Source organism: Agrilus planipennis, unplaced genomic scaffold (assembly GCF_000699045.2).
Source record: "Agrilus planipennis isolate EAB-ADULT unplaced genomic scaffold, Apla_2.0 scaffold158, whole genome shotgun sequence".
Classification (NCBI taxonomy): Eukaryota; Metazoa; Arthropoda; class Insecta; order Coleoptera; family Buprestidae; genus Agrilus; species Agrilus planipennis.
This window is the reverse complement of record NW_020438924.1, coordinates 374,741-390,751: the sequence shown is the minus strand read 5'-3', so window position 1 is coordinate 390,751 and position 16,011 is coordinate 374,741. Positions and strand designations below refer to the sequence as shown.

The 16,011-nt window shown below is 35.6% G+C and overlaps 1 protein-coding gene across 9 annotated transcripts in view; it reads left to right on the top strand.

Annotated features, from left to right (window-relative positions):
* The window catches only part of LOC108740195 (neurobeachin), a 234,135-nt gene that overhangs the window by 60,889 nt on the left and 157,235 nt on the right, over positions 1 to 16,011 (top strand). The window lies entirely within an intron of this gene.

The following is a 16,011-nucleotide window of genomic DNA, read 5'->3' as shown; positions in this document are numbered from 1 at the left end:
AGGCAGTGAACTAAAAACGTCGAATTGTTTTCTAGAAATGAAACTTCATTTGTAGAATAATTGTGGTTTAAAGGGCTGAATTCCCTTTTCATTCTGTTTTACTAGTGATAGGTGGATTCCATTAAATAAATAAATATACATAATTGAATTATGCTTAGATTTGCAGATGATATAGCAGTATTAGCATCTAGCAAGGATGAGTTAGAGATAGCTAGATAGATACTCACGAAACAGTACTGTATGAAAATAAATAACAGTCAAACTAAACTACTGGTATGCAAGGGAAGAAAAAGTAGGGAAAGAGCGAATATAAAAATAGGAGACGAAAAATTAGAAGAAGTGACTGATTTTAGATACCTAGGAAGTCAGATAAGTCAGGATGGAAGGAGTAGTAAGGATATAAAGCAGAGGATAGCGCAGGGTCGTGTCGCCTTTAATAAAAAGAAGTCACTTATATGCTCGGGAACGGTTAATTTAGAAATTCGGAAAAATTGTTAAAGGTGTATGTTTAGAACGCGGCGATGTACGGGTGCGAAACATGGACAGTGGGCGCGGCGGAAAAGAAAAGGATAGAAGCGTTCGAAATGTGGTGTTATAGGCGGATGATGAGGATAACGTGGGTAGAAAAGGTTAGAAATGAAGAGGTATTGGATAGAATAGGGGAACAGAGGACTCTATGGACGTTAATAAAAAATAGGCGAGATAGGTTGGTAGAACACCTTCTCAGGCATGAAGGTCTAGTCAGAGATATATTAGAGACAGAAACGGGAGTTAGGAGGGGTAGAGGTAGACCTAGATTAGATAACTGCTCGTAAATAGTTAAGGATATGGGTTGTTCTAGTTTTAGGGAAATGCGAAGATTAGCCCAGGATAGGAAAGAGTGGAGGTACGTGTCCAACCAGTCTTAGGACTGACTGAATTGAATTATTGATAAGTAAATTACTATTTAATTATCATAGTGCTATCTAACGTTATTACAAAAGCGTAAACGGAGGACTCTTGCATCGCTGTGTATTTGTTTTGGGCGAATTGAAAATCTAAATATTTTTTTATTGCTTTTTATTTCTCTACCACTTTATTCGTCTTAAAAGCGCTTAACGTTTTTGAGCAAGCGTGATTTAATCCTTAAACTTTCAAATCATTTGCGTTTCGCGAAGACAAGAATAATCGTGTTCATAGAATTTCCCTCTTTTTTTCCCCGTTAATCCGATCGTTATTGGGACGGTAGTCGTTGGGCTCGAAAATCTGACGTATTTATGTCGGAAAAGCTGTTTCGTTATTTCGTTGTCGAGAACGGGGGCGTATTAAGTTATACTTCGTTTAAATTAAGAGACTCTTTAGTCCGATCGTAGCAATCTGGAAGCACACAAAAGAACGTTTCCCATTTTATCCGATCGGGATGGTAAATCAAGCGGCCCGGCCGTTGTGAATAGTGCCCGTTAAATCCTTTTTTATTTCCTTGATACCACTTTATAGACGTCTCTCGAACGTTGCCCTTTTAACGATTCGGGTTTTACGGAATATTACCTACCGGAACAACGGACGCGTAAATGGAAAAAGTATCTGCGCGAATTCTAATTATTATTCTCTTTGTATTTTATTATCAACTGGCGTTTTTAATTTAATTTCGTGCAGTTAGTTGGCTTCACTTGGAACTTACAAGGTAAAACAGAGCCAATATATTATTGACTTACGTTCATAATTCCTTACTTGGAGTATTTTTGACTTTCCATGACTAGAAATTCAAAGATAATTCTTCATGAAGTACTCAATTAAATTACATTTACAGTAAGGGCCTAAACAGAATTATTTTTCAGCTATTGTAATCTTCTTTCTGAATTTTTTCGGTTTGACATTCCAATTTAATAAAATTGGTCAAAATTCAGCTCAAGCGAAATCACCTCTGAAGATGTAAGATAAATGACTGGTTTGAATGACGAAGGAGTCTCAGTCCCAGTGACTTTATTACTGTAAGAATTTTCCAAAATCGATTGCATAATTCTTGGATTCAGTTCCTACATAGAACCAAACAATTTTCTTATCTGTGTATAATTCATATAGAGTAAAATTATTTAAAGATTGCGTTACGTCATCGACATAGTCTGTGCGAATCAATCCAAAGAATATGGTATGCGCTACGTCCAGGAATTTTAGGTTAGTGTTTTAAGTGTGATCGAGTGACATACATTGTCGCATATTTGTTCCTGTAGTGTGAGAGGTAGAATACGTTACGTATGTCGTTGAGTTTTTGGTCTAGAAGAAATCTCTCAGTAATATTAATGTGAAAATTCATTTTCGATTTTTTATCCACTATACCAACTACCTCAGGTTAATGAGGGAAAATTTGTTGCTGTTGTCATACCCTCCTCGAGAATCGAATGAATTAAGATGAATTTTCACATTAATATTTCATATTAACCACTATTAAAAATTAAAAATGTCAAAATCTCTCAGTAATGTTACTCAGTTCTTGTTTCTTAGCAGCTTAGTTAAAATTTGAAATCACTTTATTAAAACCCTCCTTAATAGATACATTTTTAAGTTAATTAATATTTATGAGTAACCATGGAACACTTTCGCTTTTAGCGTCCCTTAAAAAGTTTCGTTATAACTTGAAAAATTCGCTCGTGGGGTTAACTTGCTGTTGTTGCCTGACTCGCCTTATATTTTTAGCGCGATAAGGAAGAACGTGGCAAATTACTTTCTTTAAAGTTTGTGGCACCTGCTGAGGTGGCGGCAATTCTTTGGAGGTTAATGGCGACTCGGTCCCGTGTTCGCGTCTCCTATTCCCCGAATTTCTAAATGACTCCTGTCTGCGCCATGCCCCATGGTGTATAGGATGGGAATGACTTCATCCGCAGGTACAACCGCACTCGTGTATTTTGGAGGCGTGTTACGAAAAGTTTTCTCCCCGAACACCGAAACGCCTTGGTAAGTGGCGAGATGGAAAGCAAGATAATTTGATTAGCAGTTTGAAGTTAGCGCGCCAGAATATCGGAAGAATTATGTGAGTTTTCGAGTAATTTTAGTCTCAAGACATTTCTGTTGGGATTTCTCCCTTCCTTCTTCCGTGACGATAAGACGGCATGCTGTTCACTTTTATTGACAACGATTCGGATTAAAATCTGTTAGGGCGCGCGGGGAGTTTCTATTTACCGCTCTTCTCGCGAAGGGATAACATTATACAGAACGAATACCTTCAGACATCTTTTCTTATAAATAATAAAGTACCTAACATAGTAGAATCAAATAATTCGAAGTGGTCTGTATGCCAGACGCGGATCGCGAGTTCGATCTTTTTGGATCTCATCAGCGCGTCGCAGACAGTTCCGACAGAACACAGACCAACCACATCGTACTACAGATGGCGTTTACCGCGCCATTTGTGGTATTTTCTAAAACGCGCAGTTAAGACAGCAGGTAAAACTGATAAGATCCAAAAAGATCGAAATCCACTTCGAATTATTTTATTCGATTATGGTAACGTGTCTATCACGTTGAGGTTAGCTACGCCGGGATTCGTTTCAGCAAGTAAAATGTAGCATCGTACTACAGATGGCGTTTAACGCGCCATCTGTGGTATTTTCTACCTGATATAAGCCCAATATTACTGTCCTGATTCGAGCCCGTTTCGTCAGAACTACTAAATAAAAGACGATGTCACCCTTTTATGATTGCATGTAAGAGAATATCTCTAAAGGGATGGTGTATTTGTGAAGATACTGAATCACTATTATTATAGCTAGCTAAAAAATTAATCATCATTACGAGTCCATTAATTTACTACATACATGACTACATTCACTAGGTCGTTCGCCTTTTAATTAGCATGGTAAGTGTAATAGAGTACAGAATCATATATGCACTAAAATAAATTCACCTGGTTGACTTCTGCTCGCCTAAATGATGGTAGATTATAATTTTAAACTTTTATGATGAATGTATCTAAAATAAAGCGTTCTCGTCTGTGGGTTTAGTTAGTTTTCTGTTTCGTTTTTGCGAGTTGTGGCTTAAATTCTCATTAAAATTTTATATCCATTTTTGAAATTAAATATTTTATCAACAAGTGCAGCTCTGCTTACCCTGCTGCATCTGGTACACATTGCACATACATACGTAATATTTATCTAACGAATGTGCAAACACCTGATTCTTGTTTGAATTTCCGAGCTAGGGGTTTTAATTATGACGTGCTGATTTGCAGCGAAAACACGGATGACGCGAACACATGTCGAACGAAATACATATAATCAGCATGTTCTTGTTTGTCGAAACAATACGCGAATTGTTACATCAAATGCGACAAATGCGCGAGATCACGCTCAATTTATTCGTACGAAGGGATCATGAATTGATCGCTTACTTTAGTTTAATTTTATCGGTAATTGTCCGGCCCGAACCGCATGTTCATTTGCTGAATTTATCGGTGCTTTAGTTAATTTCGCAGAAGTGCTGTTAGGAATTGTAATTATGCTCGTTTAAATATTTTAACAACAGTTCGCGATGTACAAATCTATTTCAAATGTCAGTAATTAATATATTTTTTACGTATATACCAAAGATCAATACACTAACAAATTCTAGGATTGTAGATTTGCATCGCGCCTATTATTAATTCTTTCTCAATAAAAACCAAAAACAAAATATTTGTTATATAATTTAATTGTAATGCGACTGAGGGACTAACGCCAACGGATTCACTAAATTCCACGAAGTTCTGTGTTAATATTAATGCTGCCAATTATACTAATAATTATTCTCGTTTATTTTATTATTTTCCGAATGTTCACTAGTTTCATTGTTTGCTAGCTTTACCATCACTGCTGCAATTGCCCTCTGATATATTCGGAGATGATTTATTTTATTATTGAAATATCAATTTTGGTTTCAGTTTAATTTTATTTATAAGCAGGATGCAGCTACATAAATACCAATATTTTCATTAATAAAATGGAAAAGTGTAGTTTAATAAGTATTTTAAAATGTTCATCCCCGGCTGTGTATTATTATTATTATTAATAATCAATACAATTTATCAGTTTTAAATGCAGGAATTCATCAATACAACATCAATCGTTAGTGTATGTCAGTCACTGTAGAACAGTTGTTAAAATAATGTGACAATCCCCAAAATAGTACACACGAGAAATAGGAGGGAATTCTGACTTCTCTCATGTGATAGTGTGGCAAATTCTAAAGAAACAGTTGCTGCATCCTTATCATTTGCAACGAGTACAAGCCTTGCTTAAAACTGACTTTCTTACATTTTCATAGTGCTGATTATGTACTTATTTAATTAAGGTTGTATAATTGTTGTAATTATCTGTGGTATTGCTTATGCTTATCTTAGACGTTCAATAATCTGCAATTCTTCATCCATGTAGCTGCAGAGATTTTTTCGCACTACGTTATTCGGCAGACACCTATGTCGCCAATTCACGCACAGGACCGGCTTGTAAATTATTGTGATTTTCTTAAAATAAAATTTTGCCCTTGACCACTTACCGTGCGATTGTTTATTGCGTCTAGTTTATAGCCTCCAAAGCATTTATTTCTATTACATCCTGTATAAACTTTAATTTTCTTCTCGAATGCAATGTTTATCGATCCTGAGTAATTTTCAAGATAGAATCTTCTCTTTTGAAACTTGTAACAGTTACTGCGGAAAATAACATTCTTTTCTAGGAAATCGTGTGCTATATGTATATGTAGGTGTGTATGTGTCTAGTCCCCTGAGGAAAAGCGAGAACCAGTTCCTATATTGAAGTGATTAGCGAACCGACCCTTTTACTTAAGCTGTAATGAATCTTCGCAGTTGATAGAGTCCCGTGTGTTTTAGAGGAGACTGGGCGGATTAGTGAGTCTCTCCGAAAAGCAATTAAGAACGCAAAGAAAATATGATTAGACAGAATATTAATTAAAAGCTTTTCTGAATTTTTTGTTTTATTGTAACTTGTAATATTATCTTATTATCTGTTTCTCTGCTCGCCTACGTACTTGTTATTTGTTTCTTTTATTATTTTGTTTAAATTGAAATATTGTTTTGGTATATTCATATTCGGTAAAATTTTGACACTCGTGAAATTTGTTGATTGGCTCCTAATAAATCTTATGGTTTAGGGTACCTACAGGGCGATTTTTAATTTTCTCACCTTTCCTTATGTTTCTATGCTGCTTCACCATCGGAAAGTAAAAGGAATAATGTTTCGCTTGTTAGTCTCTCTGAGACATTAGAACAAATGAACCAATTTCAGTACGTCTTTTTCTTTGAAATATAATATTTGTGAAATCGTTTTTTGTTACATGCTTGAAACAATACTTTTGTGTAAATTTCCCAAGATTTTCAGCTGTTATGTTGTATGAATTTCTACCATATTTATTTACGAACACTTCTTAATTTAATGATTCCCAGTTTTTCATCGAAAAATTGACTTTACACCAGCAATTGAGCAAATACTTTCTCAAAATGCAGTGGGTTCTGGCAGACGAGAATAATCCATCTTCATGAAAAAGAGACACTTGAGCATTGAAAATTGTGAAACTATTTGTCAGACTTCATCAACACGTTTTCCCTTAGACAAAAAAGAATGACGGACACCTTTTTTCTTTGTTCAAAGGAAATGGTTTCATATTTTTCTAGTTCAGTAAAGGATTTTCACTGAACCATTCTTTGCTGATTTATTAGAGTGCCAGCGTATAAGAAAGTGTGTGGTAGGCGTTCAATTTCTTTTCCGAATTTGGAATAAGAATGAGTAGTGTAGAAATAAATTAGCATGAAGTATTACTGCTACTTCTTAGACTGATAAATAAGGAAAAAATCTCGACGTAATATGAATCAATCAAATTTCACTGTAAGTATGCAGAATAAAGAATGAAAATTAATGAAAACAATAGGCAGAAGTTTTTGTGAAAGAAAACCTCTCCTTTTTCTACTATATTCTAGGAACTGAGTAGCGTCACTTTCATGAAACAACTTTAATTAACTTTTTGAAGTACATATGATACGCTGTGTATGTTATTGGAGCGTCTGAGGTTTCCATCTCCTTCGCCATTTCCAGATAGCGAGGTCAAGAAATGTGAAATAAGAAAACGATGTCCTAAAGCAATTCGGAAATTCAGAGGAAATACGGTGTTTTCGCGCTCTAACGAGCACACGACAAATCCAATCTGAGACGACGGCGATCCCGAGCCGTTATCCGACTTTTAAATAACCGAATTCGCTACTAACATCTTTTACACGATCCCCTGTAATAACGAGGTATCGAATCTATTACTCTCTCCTGGAAAGAGGGAATAATATCGTAATTTACGAGTGACAGACCGTAGCGGGAAATCATTTTCTTTTATAGGTACATAAATAATACGTAGATATATTAAATCTTGCTTGTAACGTACAGGCCTATATGATGATGCACCTCCGGTTATAGCGTAGCAGATGAGTAAGACCCAGCTATTACAACCGTACGAATCATTCAATAAAAATTATCTTTTATAACAATACACTACTTATATATGCTTCTTATATAAGGTAAAGTAAACAAGGGCGCGATTGGTTGAATTTTGACCACTGGTGGTACTTGTATGTAAATGTGGTAATCAAAATATCTAGAGATACTGTCTAATTATAACGTAATCATCCATACGAAGCACATCATCTACCCTTAGCGTTGATTAGATTAAAATGATCAACATCATTAAAGACAATACAACTGTAGCGATAGATCTACAGGGGCAAAGGATTAGTATGCTTAGATTTGCAGATTATATAGCAATATTAGCATCTAGCAAGGAGGAGTTAGGGATAGCTTTAAATAAAATGGAAGCGGTATTGACAAAACAGTATTGTATGAAAATAAATAAAAGAAAGAAAAAGCAGGGAAAGAGCGAATATAAAGATAGGAGACTAAAAATTAGAAGAAGTGACCGATTTTAGGTACCTAGGAAGTCAGATAAGTCAGGATGGAAAGAGTAGTAGGGATATAAAGGAGAAGACAGCGCAGGGTCGAGTGGCCTTCAATAAAAACAAATCACTTCTATGCTCGCGAACGATTAATTTATAAATTCTAAAAAGATTGTTAAAGGTGTATGTTTGGAGCACAGCGCTGTACAGGTGCGTAACATGGCGAATGATGAGGATACCGTGGATAGAGAAGGTTAGAAATCAAGAGATATTAGAAGGAATAGAAGAACAGAGGACTCTATGGAAGTCAATAAGAAGTAGGCTACCTTCTCAGGCATGAAGGTCTAGTCAGAGACACATTAGAGGCAGAAACGGGAGTTAGGAGGGGTAGATTAGATTACTATTCGCAAATAGTTAATGATGAGGCATGTTCTAGTTTTAGCGAAATGCGAAGATTAGCTCAGGATAAGAAATAGTGGAGATGCGTGTCCAACCAGTCTTAGGACTGACGACCTTATGATGATGAGATTATTGAAAGGATTACAATACTAGCGAACATCGATCTTTATGAAAGATACGAGAGGATAAGATGTTGAAGCCCGTTCGATATCATCAGTGATACATATAATCGCTTATAAAGGGCCGATTTGTCTCTCTCCACGCCTTCGAACGTTTAACTGTAACATAATAAGACGCAATTATTCAACGCCAAATCTACAATAGCAGCGCCGGCAGTACAGGCGTTTGCCTATTATTACACGGAATTAGTACAATGTGTATCCGTTAAGCTTAGCCCGGCCGTGATAAATCGTCAAAATTATCCGTCATTAAATTGTTCCCGGTGTTGGATGCGTAGATTTGCAGCTCATAGATCCTACCTTTGGTTTAATTAATCAACCTATTTTGTAAATGTTAATCATTTTTTTCTTTCTTGTTATCCGCTAGCACATATTACATCATTTGTTTAAAGTTTTGCGAAAAAGTACGACTGAACCTTAAATCATACAATTTACGTGGAATCTAGAGGTCATTTGAAAATAATTGGATAAGATTCACAAAAATGTCTAAATACTTTGGACCATCAGAACAGTGCCCTCGTACACAGGGCAAGACTGGCCCTATCGGGGTTTGCACTGTTGGAGCATCCTCTCTACAGCTCGGATTTTGTGCCTCGTTATTTTCTATTATTAAATGTCATAGAAGAAAACTGAGGAAGAGTTATTCTTTTTTGCTTTGAAACCTAATGTTTTTCAAGATAATATATGCATTTTTGACAAGCAGCAGTGGTTAGGTTTTGTCTTTCGTCTATTCTCAACATAATTCTTATTATAAAGTCAGTTCTACGTCGAGAGGTAGACTTTACGTTCCCTTACAAGAACAACGTAATATTGAGCGCTCTTTGTCCTAGAAAAATATGAGATAGATCGTAAAACGTAAATGGACTGTCGTAACTAACCCTGCATGGCGCTTTTCTAAATTAAGTTCATCATGTAAAGATGATCTTGGGCCTTAGGTGTTTTATACGAAATGCTAAATCTAAATAAATTACATGTTACTGTTAGATACTGCAGCTTCTTCAAGAATTAAGAAAAATTACAAATGTGTTTAAATATCGCCAAAAAGTTCGATTTTTTAAAAAATTATCTATTCCAGTTCAAACTTCTTCATTTTGTGTGGAAGTGTAGATGGAGAGCGAGACATGTTAAATGGAGCTGCGTCGAAATCTAGACAAATGATAAAGTCGGTCATCTTGATGTCTGTCTTGTCTCTTGTCTGAGAATTTGCTTTTGTCTCACAGTAAGAAAAGCATGTTGTATGAACCCGGGGCCATGTCCTACGGTTATCCTTCTCCGAATTCGTCAAGATCTTGTCGCACGTTCGCAGATTATACGATCGTTTGTCACGCGCTAAAGACGGCGAAACTTTTCCGGATGTCGACGTCACGCTCGCTTCCTCCTCCTCCTTCTTCTTCTTCTTCTTCTTCTTCTTCTTCCCGTTACATTCGGATGACGTGTGGAATGTTCCATCGCTTTCCTCGTTCTCCTCGACGTATTTTCATAATAATAATGAAACTCGGATGTGGGATCTCGGAGTTGCAAAATTAATACCGCGTCGTCTCTCGTTTTTTTCCACCAAAGTAATTCCATATAAATGTAAATTACGCAAGTAGCGTTACGTTAGCCGATTTCCTAATTCACGCAAATAATTTTTATCTACTTGATATTCAGCGGAAGTGGTAGTTAGGGGTACGTAGGTACATAGTCGATTTTGCGAAAGTAACATGAGGGGGATTACGGGGATTAAATGAAACAGTGAAATCTGTTTTCCCGTTGTCGTTCTCGCAAAATATTTAATATCGTGGGGCTCAACAATAACTTTTTACAAATACGAACCCAGAATGTCGCAAATGTTTTACATTTCATGTAGTTGCTATTACTTAGTGTGTATAAAACACATTCTCTCTATATTGTGTGTTAGTGTTGAAGCGGCAATTTCTGTTTTATTCGAGTTTCATTTGAAATAAGAGAACAGCCTTTGAGACTTGCTTGTTAATGGAAAGAAAACGCTAACATAGACGAAGCCTTGGGGCAGGAAAAATGGAAAATGGAACAATGTTCAAACATAACAACTGTTGTGCCTTGATTGTCGTACGTTATAAAAGAATCATCAAAGAATGTTCGTGATTTCTAAAACGAGTTTCTCTGTTTGCCAACACGACTACTTATGGAAAAATGAACTGAAACAAAGTTGTATTGTTACAAATTGTGACAGGGAGGTTTCCAAACGGCGGAATGTCTGTGGAAACTGTACGAATAGGAAGCAATTTAATCTTTATCATTTATTAACAACAATAACTTTATTAAGATGTACAATTCATTGCGACAACTCTTTATTAAAGTCGTTTACTTTGGGAATATTTTAATCGATATTCTTGAGTTTAATCGAATTATCGAAGGTGGTGGAAATATCGAATTCGATCAATTAATCGATCAATCCTTTAATGTACTCGTTCGTAGACATTCGTATCCGCCATCTGTTTCGTTTGATTATTTCATATTGTTCGTTTTTTGGAAATGGGACTTCATTTTACTGCATTCTTCAATTAAGTTTAATGTCATCAGAGGACGGTAATAGGATCGGAAGAATCCGAAAGAAGCGCTTACTGGATCGAAGTCACGTTTAACCCAATTAGCTGTCGTTGAAACCGGAGAAGCAACGCAGAAAGTGCTCGCTACGGACCTGTCGACAACGACGCCCGTGCCATTAAGCCTGCACCGCTTTAGAGATAATTAATTTCATTTTCAAGGTTCGGGATAAGTGTTCGTACCCAGCTTTACTTACGGAATTGATTAAGTAAGCCCTAACGTTATCGATTTCAAGGTAACTAAATGCTGTTATTTTTTTGTTGGAAATTACGGGATGTCGAAATTCATTAAGGTACGTATCAAAAAGACGGACAAATTCGAGTAAATTCCGTATATTTTATAGGACATTAAAGAATTTTCGTCGGTAGGTATCGGAAATTGAGCTCTTTTAACAGGAGGCTTGAATTTGAAATGTACCAGCTTGTTATGTGTCAGTGACGTCATGCGCGGACTGGGATGCGTATACGTATTGAGATTGCCTGTTCAGTTATAGTATCATGACTGCTGTTAGATGAAAAATGCTTATTTTTCCTCCAATTGTAGCAGTAGTTCATGATAAAATAGTAAGGAATGAATGTGCTACTTACAAATTCTTGAAATTTTCTATTTCGGTATTCTTTTAAATTGCAACTGTCTCACTTCTCAAAGGCCACTTTTCAGAAGCAATCTTATAAATAATCAATTCAAATTCTTCACGTAAATCGGAGAAGAAAATGGAATTCTCTTTGATCTGTTTAAAGTAGTTTCCTTGCCTGAAACAAATTTCCAGAATATCCGAAAGTCAGTCACTGAAGTTGACAAAATAAAAAAAGCATGCAAACAAACCACTCTGATGGCGATTTCCTTCACCTACCCGTTCTAACAGCATGATCCTAATTGGCTTCGTTTTATGTCGTCGTGCGACACAAAATTGGAACTTTTCCAAAGGAACAACGGGTTCGGTACCGAAGGCTGCAAACAAGAGCAGAAATCGCATTGCGGACCTTTGGAAACTTAGATCGGTACCTTTTTTTCATCCACGTAAGTGTGTTCCAAGATTCGAAACGTTTCACGCACGTGTCAATTAACTTTATGACATTCTGAACGTCCTGTTCCCTGACAGGTGACATCAGGACGTCGAGTCATACTATCGTGTGTAGGTGGATCGGAAAATTTTGAAACGTCAAAAAATTCTTTTTTTTGTATGTCTAATAAAATACACACTTTATTAAATTAGACTTACAAATGTTTTTTTATTGTACACCGTTTTGTTTTCAAAATGAATTCAATTTCAATTGTATTTCTGCGTTGCTTCATTTCTGATTGTAATTTGAAAGTTCAAGTATAATCGTCTATGTAATGTAGCGTTTTTTTGTCCTTTGATAAAGCATTACATTTCTGAACACCTAACAACCTTCTTGTTTGCACATTCATTTAAGCCCAATGTCTTTGTCGGCGCTTTCGTTTTTCTTTTCGCGGGCTTCTTACAACAACCGTAATGATTTTGAAGGGAAGATAAGACGCTCGTTTCCTTTGATCGAAATAAAAATACCCACTTTCTTTTCCTTTACTTGGTTTCTCGCCATGTCTCGGTGCGTAAGTCGTTATCATCAAAACGACCTTTCACATTTCGTTTATCTTTCTAATACGCCGTCACGCAATTTAAAATTTCCACAAATATTTATTTTTTCTTCATCCTGTAAAAGCTTAACGTAATGAAGCAAATGAAAAAAAAAAGTAGGTGAAGCCGTTCCTTTGGGCGCCTTTTTTTTACAGTAAATGCTTCTGCAAAAGTTTTAAATTTTCGGATATTGAAAGTGGAAATCTTTTCTTTTCAATCGGCGTGTTGTAAGGAAACTTGTTATTGCCAATGTTCCGGAAAGTTTCTTATTCTGTTTGTTTGCTCTTACGGTCAATTAGGCCTTACTAATGTTCCTACCAGTATCTACCCCTTTTTGCCGTTTCTAATATCCAGTAACATGAGACCGACTTCAGTTAGGTTAGGTTAATATTAACTACTGGCAATTATATATATCCATATGAGGAATTTTGTTTCACAAATAAAAGTAGTTTTTGTAACAGAGTAGACATAGAAAAAAAAGTTTATTTTATAAAAGTTTGGCACTAATTGTTTTCCGTTTTAAAAACGGTTCGAGTTTTAAGCGTTATACGGTGCCTAATTGGGGTATATAAACAAAACTTTTTGAATTTTATTCACAAATAATACACGAGGTTACGTCTAGTTTTCAGAGTTCGCTTATTCGAAACAAGTTCAAAATATGCAATTTAATTTTATTTCGAGGATAATAAAAATCTGATTTGACCTTGTTTTAAGTATAGCGGATTTCATTTATTACGACCTTGGTTCGGGTGTAGCGACTGTTTTCTAATGAATCGTTTGTAACAAATCCCTAGTAATCCCATGCAGATACATAAGCTTTCTTATTTTTTGATTACATCCACACAGACAGTCAGCAAGTGTGGTGACCTTTACCATCTGTTTATAGATATTAGCCAGGTAGATAGATAAGCGTGTTCGTTAAAATGGTTCAGTTACAAAGTGATATTCTGAGTAGCAACTGTGTTTAGTAAACTTTTGAATAAGTATGAATTCTAGATGTACATTTACTATTAAAAAAAATGCGGAAATCGTTTAAAAATTGAAAAATGGTGAAAACTATACATGACTATTTGTATCTCTTTACGTCTGCCTGTAACGACGAAATTACAGTGGTCCCTTTGTCGTCGTTATACTCGAAATTCGCTGTATATAGTTTAATCGTAATTTTGAATAAATTTGCGAGACTTTGTGATTTAAAGCTGTTGTTTTTGTTGTAACAGCTGACAGAAATGCCAAAAATGTTCTTAGTTAGTAATGTAGATAATGAGAGTACTGCAGAAATAAGTAGAATAACTAGACGATTTACGAAGCGCAAATAATAGGAGCGAGCTTCAGTAAAGGTAACTGTATGCCACATTAAAAGCCTTAGCTCGACTTAATATGGCTCTATTACGTAACGTTCCGAAGTTCCCGTTTTATATCCGTAGATACGTAATAGGTCTCTATTGAAAGTTGCAAGCTTGAAATTCGACAGGAAAACTTGATATATGAAGCTGAAAATAATTAGCTCGTAAGTGAAAGAAGCTGAAATGGGATATTAAACACTACTGCAAAGTTGGCAAGCATTATCTTGTTGTTGCTCGAGTTTCTGAATAGTTTTGCTTTAATAACACTAATTGATGAAAGCACAATCTACAATATTGAGAAATTATAAATAATGGAATGCAATGGAAGAAAAAGTAGGGAATGGTTGACTATAAAGATAGGAGATGAAAAATTAGAGGAAGTGGCTAGTTTTCAGTAATTAGGAAGTTAGATAGTTCAGGATGGAAGAGGCAGTGGAGATATAAAACAGAGGATAACGCAGGGTAGAGTTGCCTTCGACAAAAAGAAGTTGTTTCTACGGTCTCGAATAAGAAATCGGGGAGATAGGTTGGCAGGACACTTTCTCAGGCATAAAGGGCTAGTTGGAGATTGAGATGTGCAAAATGGCTTTTTAAAAGTGAACACAGAATGCAAATACTTTTTTGATTTGTTATTTCAAATGTAAAATACGAAATAGATTTCTCATTTGTATTCTAAATGTTAAATGCGAAATACGTATTTATAAAATACTTTTTTGTAATACGTATCTAAGATAAAAATAGGCATTTTTTATTTTGTATTTGCATTTTAAATGCAAAGTGTTTCAACTAAGACACATCTCTGATTGGAGGCAGAAGCCGTTAAGAGTAAGAGGTAAACCTAGATTAGATTACTGTAACTATAAGTACATAGACAACCGATCACTTTATCAGTTTATTAATGTCATCTGTCATCGAACTTCTAATACTTTTACCTTTTTTTTATAATCACTCGGTTACGATAGCAAAGGACAACATGAACGAAGTATTGTCGTTGTTGCAAAATCGATGTTTTAATGATGTGAATGTAAAAGGAATGACTTTAAATTGCTTCATTTGTATGATGAAACATCAAGTATTACGTGTGCTTGCGCATATTAAAGAAAATTGCTTTAGTTCTGTCGCGTCTGTAAGCACCAACGCGTTTTTCTGACGGCAAGCATCCACTAACGGATCCAACCGAGAATGTAATTTCTTTTATGTTGTAGGGCTTTCTGACGTGACTAGCAGAAAACCTTTTATGTGCTTCGAAAATTCATATCTTATAAAATTTAAATGTCAAGTTTCATATTCCAACATTGCGTTTTTGCAATTTATTCCAAAATTTCCCTTTTGATACTTACGTCAAGGTGAAATAAGAAAAATGAATATTATCGGTTGCCGCCTCATACCTATCTGCGCTTTCATCTTAAGAAATTTTAGAAATTATCAATTCAGGAATTGTGTACCTTTTGGTTGACTTCCAGTTCTACGAAATTATTGTACAAATTAGATAATCAGCACACTGTTAGGTACCCGACTGGAAATTTGTTGGGGCTGCAGTTCGAACTCTGTCTAGAAGACCTGGTTTCAAATAGGGTCGAAATACGATAATTCTGATCGCCTTATAACATTTGAATCATGAATCAGAGATGCAAAACATTTGAGTCTTGGGAATCCTCATCAGGATCATGTCTCAAAAGGATTGAAGTGTAGGGAATCGACATCCGCATCAAATCAGTCTACATGGGTCATGTCGTAGAGGTATTGCAATGTTCGTGGGTTTAACAAAATTAACTTCTAAGACTGATAACGACAAAAACTATTTATTTACACTAATTATTAAAGAACTTAGAAACACTATTAAATTATTACTAAACTTAGGTTATGAATTATTCTATTTATTTACACTACTGTTGAAATATCACTATTCACTGCGCTATTTATTTCACTGCTATCACTGTCAATTTATTTCTCGATTCACTTCTGCAACGTATTTAAAGGAAGAGACGATCGCCGAAATGGAGTAGAAATAAATTGACC